Genomic DNA, 24,238 nt, shown 5'->3' with positions numbered 1-24,238 from the left:
TTTTATTTGAAGTTTGCTATTTCAATTTTGCTCAGTTATAAGGTTTGTAAGTTATAAGGTTTAGGAGATCATGAGCACTTGTAATTTGAAGTATGTATGTTAATGATGTTGCTTTTCTCAGCGTGACTCTTAAGTACCAGGAACCAGATCCCACTAAGAACAAAGTCAGACAAACCCCAAAGAGAAGGACTTAATTTCTTCCAATGCTTTACAGTGGACCTTTATGGTGACTGGTCTGCAGAAATGTAAATCTTGTTGCAATGGCAGGTTGCTCACATAATTTGCTTTTAAGTGGTTTGAATATACTGGCTGCCATTACAAAATGTTCATCCGAGTCAGAGCTGCACAGTGAAAGTTGTCCCTGTATTTAGAACTGTAAAGGAAAACAGCAATATAGAGTCAGCCCTTCCTGTGTAGTCCCTTGTGACTTTTCAAGCCGAGTTAACAGTTTATATTGTCTGTGTGAGTATTGCTGTTTTCACTGCAGGAATTCTCCTGGAGATGTGAGAACCTGGAGATTTGGGGCTTTATGCTACTGAGGGGTTTGTTTTGTTTGGTTATTGTTCTGAATGGATTTCATGTTGAAAACACTTATAATCATAATATTTTGGTGGATATTTTTGGAAGTGCATACTTATTTAAGGACATCTAAGGAAGAAGATGACATGAAAATTTATGGATAAAGTAATATATTGAAAATCAAAAAGTTGTTGACCAGGGGGATTTTCAATAGTACGGACAAAGGGTGAATTTAGGCAAGTCATAGTACAGACTAGCCTAAAATGAATGAATGTTAAAAATCTTTTTTTTTTTTTTTAATATTAGGAACAGAACTTCTGTTACTATTTTTAGGTTAGTTTGCCTTTCTTAAAGTCATTTTTCTTCAGTATCAAAGTTAATTCTCCATTGTCACTAGTGTGTCCAGACCTGTTGACCCTCACATCCTTGCCCACTTTCAAAGCCACGTTCCTCAGTGACTTATACTGATATAGGGAGACAAACAGGGGGTGTGGGAGGCCATGCTGGTTTGGCTTCTCTGGATAGAGAATGTGCCTTCAATAACACTTGAGGCTATAAATTAATCCCAATTTTACAGCATCCCTAAATAAAATAAAAACTGAGAGCAGCAGGACTAACTAAAAAATAGTTTCTTTCCTTTTCTTCTTCCCTGTATGATTCCAAACAGTAACTAGACTATGCTGACAGTTTTGGAATCAGCTTTGAGAATAGTACCAGTAGTGAGTTGAAGATGTAGATGGTTTAGCTGATTTTAACATCATATTAGGTTGACCTAAAACCCGATTTGGGTGCCATTACTTGCCTGACACTTGTTGCATTTATGTGGATGGTTTGAGATCTGCCTTTTGAAAGTTTGCTCTTGAGGATTATCGACCACCACCAAAATGGGGAGGGAAGGACTAGGCTCTAGAGGGGATAGCATGAAAAATAGTCTGGCATCTAAAGTTAGCAAGAGATAAGAAGTGACAATTGGGCAAAAGTGCTGATGCAGCCATGTTGATGTTTCACCACTAGAGCTAACCGACTAACCTCTGGATGAGTGGGGACAGAGGACAAAATCAGGTTGATCCTGAAGTTACAGCCAAACTCTTTCTATTTCCTATACTAACAGAAAAAAAAGATAGACTTCATCAGCCTCTATTTCAATCTGCAAAGGAGTTTTGGCTTCCTTTGAAGCTGAGGTGCCCCTGAATAAAATATAATCAAATATTGGTTCAGACAGAATCAGGAGAGAGAAGCAAGTTCTTTTATTCATCCACCATATTTCCTGGTTTTCTAGGTCGTATCCTTGTGAAGAACCTTGCCAAGAGCTATGTTATTTAAAAAAAAACAAAACACAGTTTTTAAATAGCCAGCATGACTTTACCTACATTGCAATGCTCTTTGTGGTCCATATATTATTGGGGCAGTTGCAATAGAAATTATTCATAAACTGTCTGATTTTGTGGAGGTCCAGCTAATTTCCTTCAGGCTGGGGGTCGGTGCTGGCCTGTACCACTACCCCGCAGAGGGAAACCCGTTTGTTGTAGTCTTCCTGGCATTCTAGGAATGCTCATAGATGTTGTCTCCTGGTTTCCATTGGACGTTCCCACCCTCCTTCCCCTCTCCACTGCAATCTACTCATACAAAATATTGGTAATGATAATGGTCTCTAAAAAGTAAACCTCTCGTAATATCATCTAAAAAAGAAGACTGAGAAGATATATTTACATTTTCTCCCTCCTTCCTTAGCCCAATGAGAAAGATCCCCTTCCATTCCTCTTCTCCAATTGCTAGAGTAGATAGATCTCCAGTTACAAGAAATAGCCTTCTCCCTGTCTCCTTATACTTGAAGGAATGCACAAACTGTTTAGGTAACATTTATAGTCAAGAGCTGATTATAATAAGTGCTATGAAAAAACCTAAAAAGAGAGTTTTATTATTATTTGTCCAAATAATATTATCTTAGTGTTATCTTAGTGTTAATTCTTTAGCAAATTTATTTCTGATTCTGGAAGGTTTTTAGGGAGGCACAATTTAATTGAAAGACTGTGTACAAATTTTAGAGGATCACATTCTTCTATATGATTAATGCAACTTAACCAGGAGATTCTTTCTGAAGTCTTGCTAAATATAAAAGAGCAATTGAAACTCTGGCTAATTAAAACAATAGCAATCGCAGTTTATTAGCAAATTGTAAAAACTGATCTTTTAAATACCAAAAAGCATACTATAAAACCTCACACACCTTTTGGAAAGCAAATTACTGTTTATTTTTTCTTTTTAAAATAAATGGGTCAATCTTTTCATTGAATGTATTCAGTTTAAATAAAAAACCCTGCCTTTGAAAGGGCTTTCAGCATTTGTTTGTTAGGGGAGTAGAAAAGGCCCTGAATTTAAAAAAAAAAAGAAAAAAAAGCTTTCTGGATTTGCACCCCAGCTGCATAAGAAAAATGTGCCTTTCTGTAGTTGGCTGCAGGTAGATTTAATCAGTAGCACATTTTACTACTCCAAGGAGAGAACTAAAGCTTCATTCTTGGACTCACAGTCTTTAGCAAGCTAAACTGGACATACTTGTGTATTATGAAGACAATAAAAGAAAAAGGAAACAGGTTTTAAACTTTGGTGCTGATGGGGTAAAAGGAAATTTCAGTGATGTGAATTTCCAGTTAGCCAGTTTTGATAACTAGAGGTCTCCTAAAAAATATATATATATATACATATATATATATATGTATACATATATATATATGTATATATAGCCTGGAATTGAAAAGACTGACTAACATTATTTAGATAATGAGAGAGAATTCAAAAGAAAATGAAAGTATGTATTATAGAAATGCTTGCATTTGCCTGAAGACAAATCACTGCAAACAATTAGAAAGTACTTAATATTTGGCTGTGAGTCACTATATAGTCACGATCAGTTCAGGGGCATATACCACATCAAGATATTTTTCCGTCCTTAAGGGTATTATTCCAACTGTAAATATAACCTACTATGTCATAATGTTTAAGCTGGATGTGTTTTGCATATTACTGGTTATCTTGCTACATAGCATTACAAAGATACATGCCTAAGGGCTAGTGAAAATGAGGAGAAGGAATAAATACAGTGTTTAAGGTAAAAAAAATATCAAGGGTCTTTTGTCTGTTTTTCTACCCTAGCATGTTGCACATATACACACACCTAAAATATTGCAATCTTAAATAAAATCTAAGTAGAAAAGCAGTTAATATGATTCTTATTTATTTAAAATATGCAGTGACATATTTTCCTGTATGGAGCTATTGTGTGCCCTAGGAATCCTGAGAGATAGGGAGAGTGGAAGTTGTCAAAATGCATACCTGTAGATTCATGTGAAGAAATCAGACAGGGGGTGACATATTTGACTTTCATTCACATTCTCTTGGATTTCCCATCCTTTCACTGATCTTGAGGATTCCATTGGGTACTGTAGAGACAAACTTCATTTCTAAGTTATATACACATTTTGCTCTTTGAGTTTGTTTTCTTTCTTTCAACTTTTAGCCTGGATTTTTTTTTTTTGCCGTAGCAAAATTTATGTCTCAGTTTCTGATTTATAAGAGTTTCCTCTCAATGTGGATAAAGCCAAAGTGAGGGGTTGTAGAATCTTCCAGGTTGAGAATTGCGTTGCCATAGAAACACTATTAGATGAAAAGTGCCCTGCGGGTCCGCCACTCTAAGGATGGAGTAAATGGAATTGAATTGGGAATTGAATGCTCTAGAAGAGACAGATGTTGTTTCATTGGTTTTGCTTTTGGTAACAAGATCTGGTGGAGCCATCTTAGTGTCATATCTCTGCTTGCAATTTTGGAAGAATTGCTCTATAAACATTATGAATTATTGTTACAATGAAAAAGTACTTCTCACTGGTATCCCATAATGCATTTTGTTGATCAAGGTGAGTGGAAGGTCAAAAGGCAGAGAGACGTGCCTACAAGGAGGTACATAGTTAGGTAGCAGATGGAATTTGCTCCTCTCCTCCCATTTCTGTTTGTTTTCCTATCCCTCACCTCTCTTCTCTGCCAGTTGTAACAGTGAATATTCTTATTGTGCCTTACCAGTTAGCATCCTTCAGCTACCATTAGCCCTAAGAAGGTAGTGAGGCAGGAAGACAATGTTCTTGAACTTTTGTCTGAAATGTTAATCAGGGTAGTGCAAAGTATTTGAGGAGGACGGTCCAAACTAAGTCCTCTGTGTTCCTGTGCCTGAGCCAAGGAGGGTGGCTTGTGAGGATGGCAGCTAAATTTTGTCCTTTTTTTCATTATGTGGTATCTACAGATACCTTATTAAATTAAGATACTTGAAAACTAGTACTAAGAAGTGAGATTTTTTTTTCTCCTTTCAGGTGCCTGTGTCCCACATAAAAAATGAGCTTTCTGAAATTCATAAGAAGAATATCTTCACAGTTCTTACTTTTTTCTTTTATGTGGTTACCATTCACCTTTCCAGGCTTTAGTCATGATGATGGTCAGATCTTGGCTTTGTTGAAACTAACACAGGCTTGGATGAAAAATCCATCTTCCATTTAAAAGATCTCTGCTACTTTGGAGATTGTATATTTCAACCTTGGTTAGCTAGGATACTGAATATCTTTTTCCCAATTGGGAATCATTTGTCTCAGGAGGAAAATGGAGTATAGATTATTTAATTACTTGGAGGTAATGTTGGAATGTCCTCATTCTTCTGCAGTATACATCATATAAGCTCTATTTTAATAATGAGATGAGTGGTTTCTAGATTCTGGGGCAACTGCTTTTTTCTTTTTCTTAGCTGGTTATTGAAATCCTAATGGGATGGGTGATGAATTTTCTTAGGTCAGGTAAACTGAAAAGGCTACAGCTGGAATTCTTCACCCAGAAGAATCGGAGTTAATACTAATGATCATTGTGAATTAGAAGATCAAAGGCGAAGCATCAGCCTGTTCTCCAAGTTGCTGCCCCAGAGGCCATTAGTGACCTGGCAGAGCTCCCTCCCAGCCTCTTGCACACCTCCTTGCCTCTGCCCCAGCCTTCCTTCCCCATCCTAGTTATGCACCTCTGACCTGGGGGAATTACAGTCCAGTCCGTTGATGAAGAGGGATGGGGAAAAACAATCAAAAGGGAAAACAAAAGTCCAACTTGAAAACTGCTCATTTATCCAGGTACATAGGACCCCTAAGCAGATGAACTCTGACTGGGGCTCTGTGAATTTCAGGGTGTGATAGAGATTTTTGTGCTCAAATGATTTATTCATTTCACAGATGATTGGGGCCTTTATGTGGTACCTTATGTGAGGGACTTTTGTAGTATCTGGATGGCAATTTGTCAGATTATTCTAAAATTTTCATTTGTTTCCAAGACTAAGTTAAAAATATGCTGTAATTTGGTTTTCTGATATACTCTTAATTGGGTTGATTAAAGATTTGGTTCAAAATGGAAGTGCTCATATAAGCACAATTTAAGTTGATGGTTGCTGATGCATGTAACTGTTGGAACACTGGCTGGCCATTTACACTTCAACACATATATCAATATCATGTCTTCTGATTCCTCCTGGTGATGATATATTTTTGAAGGCAAAATACCAAACTCCGTCAATGAATGTGCAACTGCTCCTCCTCAATTTATCTTTTGAGTTAAAATTGGAGTGTTACATACATATGTGTGAGTGTATTCGCTAAACTAACTCAGTCTAGCCCTTAGGAATTTTATGTAATATAAACTTGGCTTTTAACTTTCTTAGTGTTTAAGATTCCTAGTGAAAGTACTTTGGTTTAAAGAATGAAGGTTTGATAGAGACAAAATCCAATGGTTTTGTTTTAGAAAGGATTCCAGTGTTTTGGTTTGGTCTGACTGGTTGGTTGTTTGCCAGTAGAAGTAAATCTCTATGTCATGGAATTTAGGAGATTTCACTTAACTTGAAGCATCCTCTGCACATCTCAGTCTTTCTTATTGAAGTGTGATTATGACTGTGTACATATGTGTCCCTATGTGCTTGGGCGTTTTTCTGTCAGACAAATCTATCTGAACCCCTGCCATCTGTACCAGCACTAGTGGAAAACTGATCCATTTTACTTGTTTTAAGCCTCTAAATAGCTATGTTCAAGGCTCTCATTTTTCTGTTTCTGCTGTTGAAGCCAGTGCCAGAGGGTAAGCAATGAGTGGAGACCACATTTGCAGTGGTCACAAAATTCTCTGGGTTATGGGTCAAGCTTACCTGAGCTATGATTACTAAATGATATGAGACAGCAAAAATCATTTTTTTAAAGTTCCAAGGTAGTAACAATAGTGATTGTTCAGAGTCACATTAAAATGACTGCTGTAGACAAGCGTGCTCATGTTTCAATACTGCTGGTCCTTCCATTAGCAAGTCCCGAGCCTGGTAAAGGTGGCTTTTCTCAATGGATTGGATACTTGGCTCAGTGTGTAGGAGCAGGAGAGAGCCCACAGACATTCAGATAAGGCCTCCATTTCTTGGTGGGCCTATAGACAGCCTTCAAGAGCAAAGGAGCAGCTAAAAGCATTACGCCAGGAAATTGTCTAACATTTCGAAAACCTTTTAGTTTTTGTGTTTTCTTGCTATTGCAAAATGCCTTCACTCAGCAACTGATAGCCCAGAAAGTGTGGCTCCCAATACAAGAAGTATTGCTCTATCTTCGGACACTCCAAAGAAAAGATAGGCCTCACATAACTCAATGTTATAAATGCAAACACCTAAAGTTGGTTCATATTCAAATGAGACATAAGTTACTTGGTTTTATAATGGATTATTCAAAATCTTGGTAAATAGAGACCTTTTGTTTGGTTTAAATAACTTGCTTGTATTTGAATGTCCTTCTGGTATTATCACTCCAGAAAAAAATATGAGGCAATATATATATGAACTTAACCTTTTAGGTATCTTTGCTTTTCAGTTCCTAATATTCTGCCATCAGTGTTTGTCTCTTTTCACATTAACTTTGTTGCTAGCAGCCCCACAGAGCGCTCTCCCGCTACCGGAATGACCTCTGAGAATTCAGTGTCCTAGAAAGTTCTTGGGACATCCAGAGGCCACGAGGTGTAGTCTGTTAATAGGAACGCTCATCCTAAGAAAGATCAATGAGTGGAGAAAATTTCTGCTGCAGTTTATAGAAGTTTAAGAATAATTCCTATCTCTTATTTAAAGAAAAGTCAGTTTTCAAACTTCTTGGAGGAGGAACTCCACAAAAATGACTGATGTCATTCTTGAAAAGAAATGAAATTATCTCCTGCCTGCATAATGTTACTTGTTTTTTTTTACTTGTTACCGAATTTTTAAACAACGATCTATTGATTGCTGGGCTGTTTTGACATTGGATCATTCTGTCTTGTTAACAGCTAAAGGAAAAAATTGATCAAAAGGTTAAATAAAATTATAATTTGTGTTTCTGTGGTGCTTTATGTTTTTTTTTAAACTTATTAAATTAAAAATAATTTTTAATTGATTATTCATTTAGTTTTGGCTGTGCTGGGTCTTTGTTGCTGCGAGGGTTTTTGTGTAGTTGCAGTGAGTGGGGGCTACTCTCTAGTTGCCCTGTACAGGCTTCTCATTGTGGTGGCTTCTCTTGTTGTGGCTCCCAGCGCAGGCTCAATAGTTGTGGTGCATGGGCTTAGTTGCTCCGCAGCATGTGGGATCTTCCTGGATCAGGGATCAAACCCGTGTCTCCTGTATTGGCAGGCAGATTCTTTACAATTCAGCCACCGGGAACCTCCTATTATCTTTATTTTTTTAAAAAAATTTGGCTCCACCACGGACCATGTGATATCCCAGTTCCCCGACCAGGGGACCAGGGATGAAATCTGTGCCCCTTGCATTGGAAGCATGGAGTCTTAACCACCGGACTGCCAGGGAAGTCCCAGTGGTACTTTGTAGTTTAATCTTTTCATATACACTGTACTCTTAAGCCTATAAAGTAGGCAGGATGACAAAAATGAAGGTGAGAATGAAGTTAATGAATTTTCTCAAGGTGAAAAGCTAGGAACTGGCAGAGCTGGGGATCTAGGATCTCCTATCTTGAATGTACTTTTTTTAAAATCATATTTCCTCCCAAACACAGAGCAAGTCAGATCACATTGTTGGGCGTTCATAGTTATAATAATAACAATCTCACTTCATGAGCTAGCTGATTAGTATTTTTAAAATAAAAACATGAGCCAGAATGTTTGGCATAAAACTTCATAGTACAACCTGATGGTTATTGGTAACTGAGTGTCAAGGATGGTCCTCTCCTATCTGGATTCTTTTTTCCAGATATATCTGTGCTTAAAAAAGGCATAGCTGCAGCTATTGATACTTTATGCAATTGTAGTCATTTGTACATTGTTAGAATTTTAGACTTCATACAACTGTCCTTTCTTCCTTATTGAAGTAGGTAAATCTCTAAGCCCTGCCTGTGACTGACAATGAGTGATAATGATCTGGAAGTGAGGAATCTTTCTTCCTGCAAATCCTAGGTAAACCTTTGAACACAGAATTTAGCTCCTTGAAGATTTTTTTCTTTTTCTTTTTTTGCCTGTCACATGTTCAGGATGCCAAAGAGCTATGTCTTTAATTTGCTTTATGGAGATAGAGGAAACTGCTTATACAGCCCCGATTACTCTTGAAACTACAATCCAACTGTCGTTTCTCAGCAAAGAAGGCTGCTAAACCCTGGAGAATTAAGCCACCGCTCTGGGGTATGACACTGAGGTCTGATCATTTTAAAGCTAGTAATAACCAGAATCCTAAAATTCTTATGAATAAAATGTAATTTTAGTAATGTTTCCATAAACAGTGGTAATGGTGGCATTTTAGTAGGCAGTGACATTAGTCACATCCAAATTGCACCACATTGGCTTTTAAATTACTCCACCTGTCTGTATGAATAGAATTTTCAGTGTAAAAGCAGAGAGACAGCTGCTGCTAATGTCTCCTTCTCCCTGTGCAGATAATGCTGGCAAATCTACATGCATAAAGAGCTGGTTTGTGATGTAAAATGGTACCTGACCCTGCTGGCTCCTGAGCTGCAGAGAAATACCTTTAATTACCAGTGACTGTGTTTAGTTGTTGACATAAAAATGTCAGCTTCCAGGGGTGTAACCTCAGGTTCACTCCCTCTAGTCATGTCACCCACCGTACACACTTTTCCTCCCACCCACATCTGTAGTGAGATGGGTGAGTGTTTATCTTGATATGTTTCAGAAACATGCAAGGCATTAATACTTAAAAGGAAAACATCTAAGACTGTATGAACTTGATTGATGATCTTTCCATTGGAGAACTTTTAAAGATTAGTGGAATCGAGTTCCTTCTTTCTAGCCAGAATGAAAATACGGGATACTGTTTATACCTTCAAAAGGCTTAACATCATTCATCTAATACAGATACACTTTCTCATGTGAGGATCATGGCCAGGCATTTCACAGAGTAGAGCAAGTAAAGAATAGAAGGGCTTGAGTCTATCACTTTTTTTTTTTTTTTTTTTTACCATATACCCAGGTTTCCTGTTGATACAGGATAAAATTTTTTCTGGAGAAGCCTGTTTGCTCTTGACCTTTTGGTTCTGGTCTATTGTAACAAGTAGATCGAAATAGGAGTGGGCCAGCCAAGAGGAGCCTCCTATTTACAATGCCTGTTGCCAACGATGTATTTTGCGAAATGGTAAATAGAACATATACTTGTCTGGCTCGTTTGCAGGCATTCTTTTTGACTTCTTTCACACAACTGGTGTTTTTGTGTTTAATTTAACAAGGAATGAGTAGTAAATGAAAGCTGCTGCCTGAAATCCCACTGTGAGCGTGTTTTGCACTTGGCTCCCCAGTGACAAGGCAATTTGTGAAATTATGTGATGGAGTAATTAGATGAAGCCAGGGCTCCTGATTGTTGCCATGCATATGTGGCGAGGGTTTGTTGCAAAGAGGGAGGGAGAGGAGAAAAAATAGATTATTACCCTGGCAAGTTGGCTCAAAGCTTCTTCATTTATTTGTAAACAGAATATTTAGTGACCGCATAGGAAGTAGCTGTAATCACCAGCTCATAAAGAAACCACAGCAGAGCTTTTGGATTTTTGCAGAGTGCTCATGTAAAATTTAAGCTGGGAGGCAGAATCCCTGTTAATGTAATTAGGATCTAATTTACCACCCTTTGCACACAGATGTAATAATGTCTAGATATTTATTCTATCTTTAAGCACGTTACGTATACCTCAGTGCAGCAGTTACTGAACAGAAACAGGTGTGAGCACTTCCCTAATTCGTTTTTACACTGTAAACACATAGCAATTTAAGGGAAATATTTACCAAAAACGAGGGGAAGGAATGTCTGCAAATGAGGCAGTAATGGACAGTTGCCCTTTATGTACTGATGGATTTCTCAATGGTTAAGTAAATTAAAGCAAATGCTAGAAAAATCAATAGGCCAGCATAGTCTTGGTTTTGCCTCATAGACTTCGGGACAGAATGACAGATGTGGTGTCTATGACCCATTTAAGTATTAATGCCTGAAAAACTGCTTCTGCATGCAAGGTTATATAGACTTCGAAACATTCCGCTATATTACATTACAGACAATAATATTTTTAAGTATATATGGAATTTATACGTTTCAGTGAGGTTGTTCTTACGTGATACATTTATACTGGAAGATTAGTTGTTACAATAGCACCATAAATCAGTTTTGAATGTTCCCACATGGAAACATCTTCATAAGGCTGTAGTTGAAAGGTAAAGATGATGTATATCAAGCTTCCATGTCTCGTGAAGTGAATATGCTCCATAACACTCTATGTGGAAACCAAATTAGATTTAATTAAGGGGTAGATGCTCAGAGCCTTTGGGAAAAAAAATCTGTAAAAAAACCACTGAAATGTAGCATTAGAATTCAGTTAATCTCCAGGGCTCTAATGCTGTATTTTACTTTTGTACCAACATGGATCACATGTCACATAGGTTGACTCTCACAGCATGTGGAATTTCAGGGCTGTCCTAATGTTCTTGGTGGTAGGTATTGACCTCTGAGAATCAGAAGGGCAACCTTCTGGTAGCATCACAGAACATGCATTCCCCTATCCATTGCTCCCATTACCAATGTCAAGAGAAATGGTGGAAATACTCTCCCAGGGTTGGATTGTTGATTACTAGAGATAGGAAGAAAAAATGTACATGAATACTGGCTTCAGTAACCAAAGCTGATTTCCAAACCAAAATAAAATGGAGGGTTGAACTCGTTATGTTGGTCATTCAAGGAGAAGGTGCCTTTTGTTGCAGAGAAAGAAAGTTGTGTTGGCTTGAAGTGAACTGTTTACCTTCTTATGCTGAATGAATTCAGACAATCATTCCTTCCTTCTCTGCCCTTGACAAAGCAGATCTGGGCCAGCCTGGATCTGGGTTTTGAAAATTAGTATTTAAAGGTGATATGGTGGGATTTCCCTGGTGGTCCAGTGGTTAAGTCTTCACCTTTCAATTCAGAGGGTGTGGGTTTGATCCCTGGTTGGGGTGCTAAGATCCCACATGCCTTGTGACCAAAAAACCAAAACATAAAACAGAAGCAATATGATAACAAATTCAATAAAAGACTTTAAAAATGGTCCACATGAAAAAAAGTCTTAAAAAAAAGGCATTGCACTTTTTAAAGGTGATACTGTGGTGAACCAAATTCTTGGAAACATTGCTAGGTTGGAATGATGGCGAGAAGTAGCATAATCATTTAGGTTTCTAAATGGAAGATAGTTTCCTGATTTTTAATCTTCATACAATATAGTATGTGTAACTACAACATTCCCCTGAATCTGGAAATTTAACAATGTACACGTTTGGAGGTTAAACTGAGGTGTAAATAGTAACTTCACAAAACAAAAGTCTACCATCTAAAAAACTGGGAAATGGAAATTACTACGGAATTGAAGATTTCTTTGCTTCTTCAAAGCAGTGCTTCTTAAACTTTCATGTGCATTCCAGTTATCTGGGAATCCTCTTTTGCGTGGAGATTCTTAGAGGGATGGGGCCTGAGAATCTGCATTTTTAATAAGCTCCCTGCTGCTATTGGACTGCAGACCAGACTGTTCCTAGCAAGGATCTAAGGAATGTGAGTAAGATAACAGATTTTTAAATGGAAAGGTGATTGTTTTTCTCCATCTTTGATTTTTTATACTTTGATTTTTTTCCCCCTCTGATCTTAAAACAATGTATTATTTTTATCATATCTATTGTACTTAAGTGTTTTCTTTTTCCTCTGCTAACTTGCAGTTCTTTCTCAATGTACAAGACCTTTCTTTTAATTATCAAAGAGTTTTTTAAAAGATAGACTTTATGTTTTAGAACATTTCTGAGTTCATAACAAAACTGAGGGAAAATGACCTAGGTTACCCATTACCTCCCTACCACCACCACATATGGGCTTCTCCCATTAGCAGGGCCCCCCCAACCAGAGTGGTACATTTCTTACAGTTGATGAACCTACACTGACACATCAGTATCACCCAAAGTTCAAGGTTTCCATCAGGGTTCACTCTTAGTGTTGTACATTCTATGGGTTTGCACAAATGTGTGACATGTTATCCATCATTATAGTATCACATGGGGTAAATTCATGCCCTAAATGAGTATCACAGTGTTTTCATTGGCTGAAAGCTCCTGATAGATCAAGGACTCTGCAGATATACTCTATTTTTCTTTGGGGCTTGTTGACAGCACACTTGTGTGATAGGATGGGTGAAATGGTGGTTCTGAAGGTTGGATGTTACAGATTCTTCCTCTTTGCCCATACTTGGCATAAGTGCTCTGGTGACAGAATGCAGGGATGGAAGTTATCACAGGGAGAGGGCGCATGTGCATTGCTGTGCTGGCTCTCAGATTCTTACTTTAGCACTCCAGATCTGGTACAGGCTTCCCAGGTGGCGCTTATGGTAAAGAGTCTGCCTCCCAGTGCAGGAGATGCAGGAGAAGCTGGTTCCACCCCTGGGTAGGGAAGATCCCCTGGAGAAGAAAATGGAAACCCACTCCAGTATTCTTGCCTGGAGGATCCCATGGACAGAGGACCCTGGCGCGCTACAGTCCATAGGGTTGCAAAGAGTCAGACACGACCAAAGCAACTTAGCACCCACAGATCTGGTAGGCTTTGTCAGTGAGGAAGTAACAGAATCACCAACTACAGAAACAGTACGTTCATTTGAGGGAGAAATGCTTTTGTTCCTAGTCCTACTCACCAACTTCAGTCTGTTTGGGAAATCCTTTTGTATTTCCGCTGCCTGGTGTAATTTGTCTGCCATGGGCACTCTCAAATTTCACAGCATCGTGGAAGATGAATTTGTTTTAAAAAGTGAGCATCCAAAGAAACAGTCACCCAAGTCCAGGAAGCGCAGAGAGTCCCATATAGGATAAACCCAAGGAGGAACACACCAAGACACATATTAAACTGACAAAAATTAAATACCAAGAAAAAATATTAAAAGCAACAAGGGAAAAGCAATAAATAACATACAAGGGAAGAAGGAGCATCCAAAAAGTATATTCTCTCTAGTTGGGCTAAGATCTAAAGATTATTATAAATAGCACATACCTATTAATCATTGCTTAGTGGGTAATTCTCTCACTCATTAGAGTTCACAGGCTGGATGTAGTTTCTTGAAATTAGATCGTTTATTTTGGTCTAAGTCATTGAGGATCAAAGGTCACAAGGAATCCAAAAGCCATTAGTCAGGGTTCTTTTCTGGACCCCTTAGATGTCATTGTGCGAGTCACCCATGGCAGCCCAGGCCTGGCCTGCTGTCAGGGAGCTGGCAGGGTGCCTACTTTATTTCCAGTTTGCATAGATAAAAAGCAGAGCAGCTACTCTCAGAATCACTATAAAAATAAGCTTACATAAAATCTCCATTTGAAATACAGTATGTGTGTGCCCTGCATGTGTTCTCTTATGGAAACCAGGGGCCCTGGAAATCAAAATTAGGAAGAGAGGCATACATTTGATGGCATCGTGGATTATCCTTTGTTTTGGTGCAGGCATTTATAATTCATTGCGAAGCTAGGGAAGACCAGATTCTCACAAAGAATTGTGACGACAAAGCAAGTGTTTTAATTTGCGAATGTAGAGTAGAATAAGGAAATCGCTTTAGCCATTGTCAAAAATGTATATTGCCATCCCCTCTTGGTAATATTGAAGTACATTTGGCAGTAATGAGTTTATGTGTATCAGGAGTGGTGGGCAAGAGATGTAGTCAGGTCGATTCATTTACTCCCCTCATTGAGCCCTGTGGGTCTCGGGTCCACACCTTGAAGTGAAAACATCATCAATTACCAAGACGACAGGTGCCCTGGACTTACTCCCTGAAAGAGTTCGTTTTGGACTAGAAACTGTGAGCACTCAGTAACATTCATCAGTGTGCAAGAGAGTGATTGAATGGGGTGAATTTTCAAGGAAAAAAGGCCAAATTAACATGTATGAAATAGTGTATATTTGAATTTTGAAAAATCCAGCTGTAAGCAAGTATCCTGTTTGATTTGAAATGATTATTGAGTACTTTGCATGTGATGCTACAATTAATCATTATACCCCGACTCCACAGATAGAACATTTAATGGAAGGAAGTGGGCTAGAAAGTCTGAAGATCTACCAGAGGTCTTTGTGTAGGATAAAGTAGAAACTGGATAAAAATTCAGTGACTTCATTGTCAACCTGTTGGGTGTTGCCACTTCCAGATCTTGAGACTTAAAATAGTGGTTTGTTTTTGCTCTTGAAACATTGACTAGATCTGGTGAGAGCTGAGGCAGAAGTCCTCATGACGTCATCAGGGCCATGCCTTTGCCACACTCACTCAAAAGCCATCACAGCTGTTCTATGGCATCACCCTGCATGGGTGCCATGCTGCCTCTAAACTCTCCATGGCTCTGATACCTGTGCTGCTCAAATGTGTGGTGGCAGAGAAGGGGAAAGGATTATGTGGCAGTGGGATGAAGACAGGGCTCTCATCTGAAAAATACCTAAAATTGTTTGGTTTGTGTGGAGAGATGGCTGGGATGTTTTCCACGACAGAGTGACCTAATCCCATGCACAGTAGGAAAAAGGACCTTCCAAATCTGCTTTTTATTTTTCCCCATCATGATGACTGAAGTTCAGGCCGCAACTACCCTTCTCTTTGAATAACAATATAAATTGGGCCATTCAATTTTTTTTTTTTTGAGTACAAATACATTTTGAGTGCCTACTATGTGCAACGCACTGTGTACATCTGGGAGCTTTCTACACTCTTTGAAAAGAGCATAGATCTAGTTGGTGGTGCAGTTTGCAAAAAGAACCAGAGTGAGGACAGTTTGGAAACAGTTTCAGCAGTTCAGTTGGGAAGGTTTTGGTTATGAGAGTGTAAAGAAGTGGGTGGTGGGGAATTCCCTGGTGGTCCAAGGGTTAGATCTTGGTGCTTTCACTCTGGTGGCCTGGGTTGGATTCAATCTCTTGTCAAGGAAGTAAGATCCTGCAAGTCATGTGGCACAGCCAAAAAGGGGTAAAAAAAAAAAGAAGAAATGGATGGTGGAAAATATCTTGGAGGTAAACTGGGCATCTCATAAATAGAAACATTCATAGCTGGCTCATGGTGTACATTCATAGTGTATGTGTACCATACACTGTGCTGAGTGCCAGTGATATGCCAAGGTAGGTGCTTGGTGCCATGTGTATAGAGAACTTACAAATAAAAGTAAAATGACTAAAAGTCAGTCTGTTTATTATTATCACCATGCACTGGCAATTCTAAATAATATCAGTGAATAAAATGTTCTTCCAGGCTGGGGCAGACTTTCCCTACCCTACCCCAACCATGGTAGGCCTTGCTAAGCACTTCCATGTTTTATCTCACCAAATTCCCACAATAATCCTCTAAAGGAGAGCCTCCTAGTCGCTCTATTTTACTGTTAAGGAAATCAAGATTTGGAGAGATTAAACAACTTGCCTGCAGTGGCACAGGGAGAAGCAGGGACTGGATTTTAACTCCAACCTATCTGACTCTCAGGCCTGTTTTCATAACCACTCATGGGGAGACATTTGGTACAGAAGACATTCAAAGGTGATTTCCCTGTTTCACGCTGGCAGTTCTGGAGCTGGAGTCTCTTCCAGGGAAGAAGGAAAGTTAGACAGAGGAACTCGTTTTAGGGGAGGGTGGGGAGTTCAGTATGGGGTACCTGTGATTCTGGTGATGGTGGGGCATCCTCGTGAGTTATGTGGTCAGTAGTTGGAAATGGGATGTCTGTGGCTTTGGTGAGAGCACAAGGCTTAGTGTTGCCTCCACCAAAGCTAGAGATGGAGATGAATCATGGACCCAGAGAGTGCTGAGAGACAAAGGGAGGAGGCAGGAGCAGAATTCAGGCAATGCCTCCCTTTAAAGGCTGTCTGGATGGAAAACCTAGAGAAAGAGACGGGGGCAGGCAAGAGGTCTGTCCAAAATGGAGGTGGGCTGTAGTCATCTCTGGAGACCCTTCTAGCTCCAATACATTAAATTCTAAGAAAAGGAAGGAAGGTCCAATGATGAGAAAGTCAGGGTCGATTCCCAAATAGAACCCATCATGGCCCCAAACTGTCTCCCCTTTCTGTCATCCTCATCTCAGCTAACAGCATCACCATGGACCCAAAAGCTCCAGCCAGGAGCCTCAGAGTCAGCCCTGAAGGTTCCCTCTTTTCCCCACTTCACAGATAGTTGCTTACTCCCTGAGTTCCATTAATTCTCCCTCCTAGACACGTCTCCATTCTCTTATCCTTGTCTGGTCCCTCTGCCATAGCCTCCTTGTCTTCTGCTTACCCATTTCCCTAATCAGCCTCCCTGCCTCTAATCAATGACAATTGTTAAAATTGATTCCTTACAAGCAACCCCCATTTTGCCAGTTGAGTGATTTTTCTGAAACAAAATTGGCCAAATCTCACCCCTACTTGAAATCTTGTAATATCTCCCCATTGTCCTTAGGCTACAACGTCCTCAGCCTACCATTCAAGGGCTCTTGAAGTCAGACACTGACCCACTGAGCGCCCAGGCTCCTCTTTCCCCCTTTCTACGCATGCTTACCCCCGACAGGTGCTAAGTTGTCCTGCACTCTGCACTCTGGCACGTGCTGTTCCCTCATCTGGAACCTCCATGACCCCTTTCCTACTTCACAATTCTTCCTGCATCCTTAACATCTTATCTCAGCTGTCACAGCTTGGGGAAGCTATTCCTGGTTCTTTCCAGGAGAAAGGAAAATGGCCCCTGCCTCCAGATCCATAGCACCTTGATGGTCATCTGATAGAGAATACTTGTCACGGTGACTGTTCATTTATGAACTGCCTCCCTCGTAAATAAGATGATTGACTCTTTCACCTCTGTATGTTCAGAGCCATAAGAGAGATGCTTGATGATATTTATTGACCAAATGCATGAGCAAAGTTTCGAAATAGAGGCAATCAAACCCTGAGAAGTAGAAAGACTGGAAAAGGTCGTGGTATGGGGATTAGGAGATGACCAGTGACCTTTGAAAGACCTATTTCAGGCCTTTGGAAGAGAAAGAAGCTGTATTCTAGGGCATATGGGCAATGTGACAGTAGAGGCTTGCAACTGATTGAGGGGTAGTATACGAAGGGTTACAATTTGGGCAGGAGCAGGAGGAAGTGGTAAAAAGAGAGAAAAGTTTCTCTCTTTTTTTAATATTTAGGAGAAGGGAGATTTGAACCTTTACACATAGCATACAGCTGTCTTTCATGGAATTCCTACTATGTTCCATGCAATTTGTTAAAGCCCAGCCTAATTAATTACTTAGGCAATAGAGCAGGAACCTTTGAAGATAAATGTAGAAAAGAAGTGATTAATGTAGCAAGGATCAAGAGCAAGTTGGCAGTAGAGGGGTTAGTGGGGAGAGTGATGGGATGGCATCTGAGAGCATGGACTTAGCACCAAGTGTGAACCAGGAGAGGAAGATGAAGGCAGGGAGGTTTAGAAATACACAAGAGGTGGGTTTTGGGTACTCGTCTCCTCCTAATTCTGTTAGCAGACCAGAAGAAAAAGTCAACTGCTAAGTGTCCCAGGAGTAGGATTCGGAGCTAGAGGAGAGTGGGAGTCATTTGGAAAAAATTGCTTTGGGAACACAGTAGACAGACCAAGAAAAGGAAAAAAGAGAAAGAGTAAAGAAGATAAAAGGACTCTCACAGTGCAGTTGAGAGTACATGTATAAATTGAAATAACACTAGACACCACACTGTGACCAAGTCACCACACTGTGACTGGCTAGACTTTTAATAGGTACATTTCATAATTAACTTGCTTTTCACATGGTATAATTAAGGCAAAATAATGATTTTTAGTGGTTTTCCACAGGATAAATAATTGCATTTTCTATTCTTTAAAAATTTGTCTCATGGGGCAAATTCGTTGAGCTGCAATATGAACTACTTAAGTTCTTACTATTATGTACAGGTTGGTGAACTTGAGATTGCATTAAAGGCTTTATCTCAGTTTTGGAGGAAGTTATCATGCAATTACTGTACATTATCTTTCAGTGCTGGTTGTATGAGAAGTTTGCAAACTTGTTATTGATAACCTTTGAACGTGAGTTCAACAAAAACCATGCAAATGCAGCTGTCTGCTAAGATAAAATTTCTTTTCTTACCATGATATGTGAGAAAAAGAGGATTTTAAATTTAACTACAACAAATCAACACAGTATTTTAAAACACTGGAGTAAAACTGTAAATGTTAACAAGTAAAACAATATCAGGTATGCTTTTTAAATCATGCCTCTGCCAGAGGCCTGATCTTTAATAGTGGACAGGAGGAGTGGCTGGCTTGAATAGATTCCTTTAGATTTTCGAGTTGAAGTTGAATTGCTCTTGACATCGCTCCAGAAGCATCTACTATTGTCATTTTGGTTTGATGGTAAATGAAATACACCTGGTTTCATGAAATAACATAGCACCCCACACATAATGAGCAGCTCATTGTCGTATATAAAGAACGATCGGCTCAGTGCAATTGGCTAGTCACAGATGACTCATGTGAAGGGTTGGTGTTTAAATAGAAAGGACTCCTGGCATGCAGACATACTGAAAGGAAGATAGATTTATAGATAGATAGATAGCTTATTGGTTTTTCAAATATGGTTCAGGAAAAAATCTAAGAATAAATCTCCTATTCTGTACTGCAAGGCAATGTCATGACAACGTTGGAAAGCCAACTCCCAGTAGCTGGTTTACTGCGGGCATCTCTGCCCTTGTCTTTGGGATTACCAGAGTGCCATGTGCGCAGTCACACAATGCATAAAGGCGTGGGTCATTTCTAGGACAGATAATTGAACATTAATACTCGCTGACATTGTTGAAGGCATGATATGTCAACCTGACAGAGCCTGTGTGCTTACATCTGCTGATTGGCTGTGGACGAAGGCTCTGTGTGTCAGGATCAGACCCCAGGCCTGACTGCAGCGGGGCCAAGGATGACGCAGCCATTAATCACGACCTGCCATCTTAGGCCACTACAGTGTCGGTAAAATCACTCTACATCCTGTGTGTGGCTGGTGAATTGCATCTGTTGTGTTCTAGAGTTTCAAGGTATGGCTCTCGGTAAAAAAAACACTTCAGACTTTTGGTTTGTGTCATCTCACCAGAATGTTTAATGGGTCAAATACCTCCCTCGCTCCTTCCCTTCTTTCCCTTCCCTCCCTCCCTTCTTTCCTTCCATTCTTCCTTCCTTATTTCCTTCTCTTTCTTTCGTTCTTCTTTCTCTTTCCTCTCTCTCTTTCTTTTCTGAAAGTAGCCAGACATTTTGAATAAATGGGCAAGTTTTCGGGGCTGACAGGAAGGTTCGGAGGTGGCATGCCTTTTGTTCCCATGGGAACTGATTTTGATGAGCTCCTGGTGTCCTGATTCATTATAGATATCCAGTGTAATGAAGAAATCAGACAAGAATTAAACTGAAGTTACTTGCTGTGATTTATTTTTTTGATTCTCAACAAAATATTAAACCCCGTAGGCAGATTTCTGAACAGAGGGAAAAGAGGTTTATGCAATTATTTTCTTATTCTCGAAATCACATGAGCAGCACCTTCCTGCCTCATTTATAATAAATCTTTAGTGAGTTAATCCCATTGCTTCAGTAATTCCACAGCTGACGCTTTACTGAACATGTAACCATTCTGAGGAAAGACACGAACGATCATAAGACCCAGTCATGCCTTCTTCAATTTGGGGTACTCTAGTGGTAGTTTCTCTGTATAGGTTTCTACTGCATAAAGTGGTATGAAGTAGGGCTCCTGAGAGTAGCCATTATCACATATTGGTTAACATCACGGATTTTTAAAATCCCAGTTGCATTGGAGCCATGAAAAAAACAAAAAAAAGCTTTCATCTGTAAAATCTAGTTTCCCTTTGTTATTAAAATAAATGAAGCCATTAAACAAAATATATGCATGTAATACTCGAGTTCATCATTTGGCATCATCAGAATGACAGAATTTTGCATTTAAAAAAAATCAGGGCTGCCACCTTAGAAGATTTGATGTAAGGTGCTGATCCAAATATGCTAGAGGTTTCTGAAACTTTATGCCTTATTACATACATTTTTCTCTTTAGTTTGCCTATTTATATATTTATCTGGACCTCCTTAAACAAAAAGCAGAATTCTGTTTAAGAAGTCTGAGAAAACAAAATGACAGCACCAACCCATCTCCAACCTCCAGAAACCTATGACCAAAGTGAATTAATTGTAACTATTGATGAGATCCTATTGTGAATGTGCTGGAACTGAAATAATTTCCAGATACTTTTATTTCCAAAGGTTTGTTTTTAATTACAGTGGCATTTGGTTGGCATGCAAGGGTGAGTTCTCACTCTTGATCTAGCCTAGCTGGAGCCCAGGCCAAAAGATTCTCTGCTCCCTTTTCTCGAGAGCACACTTTTCTGCCAAATGTGACGCTCATCCCCTGCCAAGGAAGGTGGGCGAACTGCCACTTCTGACTCCCAGCCACCAAAAGACAAAGGCTCCCAACGCCCCTACATCCAGTGAGCCAGAATGAGCCTCACACCTTGAAGGCTCCGGATTATTGATTTTTTTCCCCATAGTCTTGATATTATGAAATATTTTCTCGGTGACTCAGTTTGTCCCCACGGGTGATTTAGGCACTTACAGGAGTGTGTGAACCCTTACTGGCCACCAGAGGGTTGTTTAAGTGTCCTTACTCCTCTGTCTGAGGCCTGAACGCATCTACAGGGTCTCACCTCCTACTTAGTGTTTTCCTTTTTTACACTCTCTTAGTAAGAACATAGTAATTATTTATTCACTTCCGTGTGAAGTTCAGATAAATTCAAGGGGGTTGTAGCTGCATATAAAACATCTGATAGGGAAAACATGGCCTCCCTTCTTCTAGCAGGACCTGCTATAGGATTTCTGGAGAATGCATGCATCCTCCATATAAACTGTGCACACTGAAAATGCAGGGCTTCCAAAAGGCTTATGAAGAACTTCAAGATGGCAATACCAGCAAATGAAAACAGACATGGGGCTCTTTTGTGTGGGGGGCCCTGTATGACTGCCTTTGAAGCTGCCCTGCCTTTAGATATCCTGGAAGTGATTGTCTATTTAAATAAAGAGAATTGTAAGAAAACATTAAAACCTAACAAACACTAGAAAAATAAATTTCAAGGTTTACCTAGTCAGACCCTCTTCCCTACAAACTGATAAAAAAAAAAAAAAATATATATATATATATATATATATAGTATGTTTAGTTAGATTAGCCCAACCTTGCAATCTTGCATAACCTTGCATGTCAAATTCATCTACGCTTTACTAAGCCCTCCATCCAGGCCAGCCACTATGCCAAGCAATTCAGTGTCTGTTGTGTCATTTGACCCCTGCTGGTTTTGTCATCCTCATTTTCACTGATGAGGAGGCTGAGGCTCAGAGACTTGAAATGCCTTGATCAAGGTCACCCAATTCATGTGGGTTCCACAGGACTTGAGCTTCAGTTATCTAGCTCAATCGGTATACCTAATGGCACCTCTTGAAACCAATAACTCTTAAAATGTTTTCCTTTAGATTTGCTGTTTGTCAATGTGTAAACACATCACTGAAGCAGAAATGGACTTGACGGGCACTCCCCTGATCTGCACAGGTTAATGGCTCTCTACACAGGCCCAAGTCCTCCTAGGAAGAATTTTAGGAGTGGGGGAAATTAGGCCTCTTGTATATGTTACTAGCAACCTCATATCACACATGAAATGGCAAGGAAAGACACATTAAATAAAATAAGATTGTCTAGTTGTTTCAAAGAGAAACAAACTACTCAGTCATTGGGTAGTGAAGTGAAAGTCGCTCAGTCATGTCCAACTCTTTGTGACCCATGGACTATACAGTCCTTGGAATTCTCCAGGTCAGAATACTGGAGTGGGTAGCCTTTCTCTTCTCCAGGGGACCTTCCCAATCCAGGGATCGAACCCAGGTCTCCCACATTGCAAGTGGATTCTTTACCAGCTGAGCCACAAGGGAAGCCCAAGGATACTGGAGTGAGTAGCCTATCCCTTCTCCAGTGGATCTTCCTGACCCAGGGATCAAACCAGGATCTCCTGCATTGCAGGCAGATTCTTTATCAACTGAGCTATCTCTTTCCCAAAGCCTATTGTAGAAGGGGCTAATGCCATTATTCAAGATCTTTTAGCATTACTACTTAGATTACGTATGTACATTTTGTTAGAAATGATGACAGCCATTTTGAAAGATGTTCTGTTTTATCTGATTTTAGTCTGAGTTTTTTGTTTCACCCTTTGTGTATAGACCAGTGCATGCTTACACAGTAAAACAGAGGCTGGACCCATGGTAGCTTTCATTGTAGAGGCCAGCTCATGGTAGCTTTCTGAAAAACATAGCTCCAGCTTTTTATTTTATCATTACAAGATTAACTTTGAGCTTCAAAAGAGTGTAAAGAGAACTAGATTGAGAAGTTAGAGCCTGAGCTCCAGGCCTATGAGCTGCAACTTCCTGGCCACATAACCTGCCATATGTCCACTCTGAGTTTTATTTTTTCGTCTATAAAATGGAGGCAGTTTTACCTATGCTGTCAACCTGACCAAATAAGTGTAAGGCTCAAATTTCATGAAATATAATATAGGTCTTTGAAAATGTGAAGTGTTATACAAATATAGAGGACATAAAAGCTCACCCAAACGCATAGCTTAAAAAAAACCACTTCAAACTGGCTGTTAACTTTTGTTTGTTTGTTTGTTTTCGGATTATATTCCATTATAGTTTATTACAAGATGTTGGGTATAACTTCCTGTGCTATACAGTAAATCCTTGATGCTTATCTGTTTTACATAGAATAGTTTGTATCCGGTAATCCCATACTCCTAATTTGTCCCTCCTCCCCTTTTGGTAACCATAAGTTTGTTTTCTATTATTGTATCTGTGACTGTGTTTCTGTTTTGCGTATAGATTTGTTTGTATTATTATTTTTAAAATATTTATTTATTTATTTGACTGCTCTGGGTCTTAGTTGGAGCATGTGGGATCTGGTTCCCTGACCAGGAATTGAACCCCAGCCCTCTGCATTGGGAGCACAGAGTCTTAGCCACTGGACCACCAGGAAAGTCCCTGTATTATTTTTCACACATAAGTATATCATATAGTATATTTGTCTTTCACTAAGCATAATACTCTCTAAGTCCATCCATGATTGCTGCAAATGGCAGGATTTCATTATTTTTTTCTGACAGAGTAATGTTCCATTATATATGTGTGTG

General features: G+C 39.4%; 1 protein-coding gene across 8 annotated transcripts in view; it reads left to right on the top strand.

The window, feature by feature from the left end:
• MEIS1 (Meis homeobox 1) overlaps positions 1 to 24,238 on the top strand; it is a 140,530-nt gene that overhangs the window by 78,991 nt on the left and 37,301 nt on the right. The gene's annotated exons all lie outside the window — the stretch shown is intronic.

This window comes from Giraffa tippelskirchi, chromosome 4 (genome assembly GCF_054371585.1).
Source record: "Giraffa tippelskirchi isolate mGirTip1 chromosome 4, T2T-mGirTip1v1.2.pri, whole genome shotgun sequence".
Classification (NCBI taxonomy): domain Eukaryota; kingdom Metazoa; phylum Chordata; class Mammalia; order Artiodactyla; family Giraffidae; genus Giraffa; species Giraffa tippelskirchi.
The sequence above is the reverse complement of the archived record's forward strand: the minus strand, read 5'-3'. Positions and strand labels throughout refer to the sequence as shown.